Here is a 3801-nt window from a genome sequence, read left to right as displayed (position 1 = left end):
AAATAAATAAAATCTTAAAAAAATAAAGAGTCCTTATGTTGTAGAAATATGTACTGAAATATTTAGGAAAAAAATTGTATGATGTCTGGGATTTGCTTCAAGATAATACAGATTATGTTCTATACCTTAATTGTGGTGGTTACATTCATTCATGAAAACTCTTTGAACTGTGCACTTAAAATGTGCATTTATTGTATGTAAATCATACCTCAGTAAAGTTGATTTTTTAAAAATGGGAGGAGGGGAGGAAGCGGGTAGGAGTAAGGATGAAACAAGATTGGCTGTGGGCTGATAAGTGTTGAAGCTGGATGTTGGGTACATGGAGGTTTATTGTACTCCTCTGTTTATTTTGTATGGGTTTGAAAATTTCCATAATAAAAGCATTTTTTAAATTGCATGAGGAAGATGCTATTTCTATTTTACAGATGAAGAAACTAAAGCAGAGGTTAAGTAACTTGCCCCCCAAATTACACAGCTGGTAAAATGATGAGTCAGGAATATGAACAGACCATCTGAGTCCAGAACTTCAGCTATTAATCATGGATACACATTCGCAGAGGAGGTAGAGCAAAGAGTCCTTGTGGCGGGGGGGGGGGGGGGGGGGGTGGCGGGTGTGTGCAGCACTGCTGGGTGGGAACAGAGTCTGACTTAGGGAATCCTGGAAGTAAGATGGGCATAAATGGTGGTGGCTACATTGCGGTGGGCCAAGAAATGGGTCCCCTCATAGATTCGTTGTCGTGGGGGTAGACTTGTGGTTAGGAGCGTGGTCTTGGGCTTGAGTTGTGGTTCTGACACTGGCTAGCAGTGTGACCTTGGGAAAGTCACTTAAAATCTCTGTCCCTTACTTTCTTTACTTATAACATGGATCTTAACAGCAAAGTAAAATGGTGTGACCAGTTTGGAAAACAGTTTGGCAGTTTCTTAAAAAGTTAACATAAATTTACCATATGATCTGGCAATTCCACTCTTAACATGAAAATCTATGTCCACACAAAGACTTGTATGCCAGTGTCCATACAGTACCATTCATGAAAACTGAGAAGTGGAAACCCAAATGTGATTTGCTACACAAAATATGGTATGTCCACACCGTGGGATACCACTCAGTGAGAAAAAGGAATGGACGTGCGATAGCATGGATGAACCTCCAAAACATTATGCTTTCGTGAAGAAGTTGGATGCAAAGACCACATATGCTATGATTCCATTTCTATGAAATGTCCAGAAAAGGCAGATCTATACGGACAGAAAGCAGATTAGTCACCCACTGCCGGGGGTGGGAATGGGGAGTTACTGCAAGTGGAGATGAGGGATTTCTTAGGAAATGTTCTCGAATTGGATTCTGGTGATGGTTGTGTAACCCTGTAAATTTAATAACAATCATTGACTTGGGTGCTTAAAATGGGTTATGTATGGTATGTAAAAAAAAAAAAAAAAAATAGTGCCTATCTCCTAGAATTGTTACGGGAATTACATAACACAAAGTTCCTAGACAGAGACTGGAATGCAGTCAGTGCTCTAGAAGTGACCGTACTGGGCTGGAACTCTGGGGCCACTTCTCTGCTGTGCCTCCTTCCAGGGAAAAGGACAACTGAACAGGTGCTGCTCCCAAATGCTTGAACAGGGGCCTTTGGGTGAGACTCAGATGGGCCACGGAGGTGGGGAGGGCTGGCTTCCAAGTCTCTCTAGGCCCTTCCTATCCCTTATTCCGGAGGTGTCAAATGGGACCCGGCATCCAGCCTTGTCCCTCTTTTTCTCCTTATGGGGAAGAGGGGCTCCTGAGAACGGTGTCGCCTCCTCATCTTGCCTGCTGAGGACGGGGTCGAGTGTCCTCTACCGTAGGCAATGGGAATTGCAACAACTGGGCCAGCCTGCTCACATAGTGTTTCCACCCTCCTGACTGTTGTGAAGAAGCTACTGTTGTCCCCTTTTCACTGAGAGGGACCCTGAGACGCAGAGTACCTAGGTGACCTGCCCTGGGTTGCAAAGCAGGAACCCCCAGTCCAAGCCTTCTGAAAATGGAGGTTTGATGACTTCAGGTCCTTTCAGCTGGAGAGTTACTCACACTAACCCCTACTGTTGGTAAGGTGCTTGCCATGCCCACAACGGGAGGGTGGTGGTGGGGTTCCCATCTGGGCTGTATTCTGGGGTGCCTGATTAAAGGAAGGGGAAGAAGGGAAAGTGGAGGTGGAGGGAATTCCTTTTCCAGGGCAGGACTCCCAACAGTAATGATCCCCAATAAAGCCCCTAAACTCAGATCTGAAGTGGGAGAAAGAGGAGGCCATTGATCTGCATGGTTAGGTAAGATTCATTCATTTATTCATACTGAAGAATATCTTGAGTGTTCTCTCCTTATGTCAACACTGTGCTAGGCACAGGAATGCAAATATGAGTGAGACTGTAGGGGATAAGAGGAGTTTCCCATTTCAGGTTCCTGTAGGTGGGGACCAAGCTCCCGCCCCCTGCATCTCAGTGGCAAAGAGGCTGGAGTACAGTGGGGTTGAAGCAAATGCCCTCTGCCCCACAAGCCAAAGAAATCTGTCACTGCTGTCTCAGTGTAAGAGTTCTCAGCATTGTCCCCCAGAAGAGACAGCTGCAAAGGTCATCATCCTTCCAGAACTTTCCTCCTGTGTGTGGCAGGGGGAAGGGAGTTGCAGAAGGTGGGGAGGGGAGCCGAGGCTTTTGGAGCACTCAGGAACCCTGGAGTGTAGACCTGGCAGGACCCCAGGATCTCCCCTCATGATAACTGTCCTGAAGACTTCTACAGAAGATGCTAGGGTATGAGTGTTTGGAGCAATAGAACACCATACTCTCTAGTGCCTCAAACCCTGGCTCCACCCCAGGGCCTTTGTCTATGGCCTCTGCAGAAGGGAGGTGGGGAGGCAGACCTTCCTGATCCCTTTCCTCCCAAATATGATTTCATGACGTGTAGAAAAACAATTCTATTGTCACTGCCAGGAGGGCAGGGATGCAAGCTACATTATTTGCCCCCTTACAGAAACCCTGTCTTACTCTGGCCCCAGAATGAGATATTCTCTCTGTGATACTCTCCCCAACTTCTACATTCTTACTCCACGCTATCATACCAATCTCTTTATATCTCTGGGGATAGGAAGCAGCCATATTCCAATATCCTGATTTTTATCAAGAGAGAAATATTCCAGGGATTCATTCATTCACTCACAAATATTTATTGAGCACGTATTATGTCTGGGTACTGTTTTAGGCCGTAGGGATGCAGTAGTGATTAAGACAAAGTTCTCATAAGCTCCTTTCAGACTAATCAGAAACAGACAATAAAGAATAAATACATTCACAGACTTTCATATAACAGTAAGCTATACAGAAACTAAAGAAAGTTAAGGGGGACAGTATGTGCTGTGGGGAGGTGGTCCTTCATTATCAGGATTTTGGGGGGGGGTGTTCACTTTTTCTTTGCTTCACTCTCCTTGGGAGAGATAAGACGATCTGGTTGTCCCCTCCTCTGGACTCCTCAGCCCATTTTGGCGGCTCAGCTTCAGAGGGCAGCGTCTTGGTATTTAAGGGGACTGAAGAGCCAGCCCCTAGGAATCTGGTCAAGGGGCCATTGGAAACTGCATTAGAGAAATGGAAACAAGTCTACTTATCGTCTGCCATGGGTGTAATAATACTCTCCAACCCCCGGCTCCGAATTTATTTTTTTCTTTGTTCATCTTGCACACACTTAATTCCCAACTACTTTTCAACATTTTTTGAATCCCGTGTGGGCCAGGTACTGTCCTAGGGCACCAAACAGAGAGGTAGGAAACATTCTCTGCCCGC

The sequence above is a fragment of the Neomonachus schauinslandi genome, chromosome 15 (genome assembly GCF_002201575.2).
Source record: "Neomonachus schauinslandi chromosome 15, ASM220157v2, whole genome shotgun sequence".
Classification (NCBI taxonomy): domain Eukaryota; kingdom Metazoa; phylum Chordata; class Mammalia; order Carnivora; family Phocidae; genus Neomonachus; species Neomonachus schauinslandi.
This window is presented reverse-complemented; position numbering follows the sequence as displayed.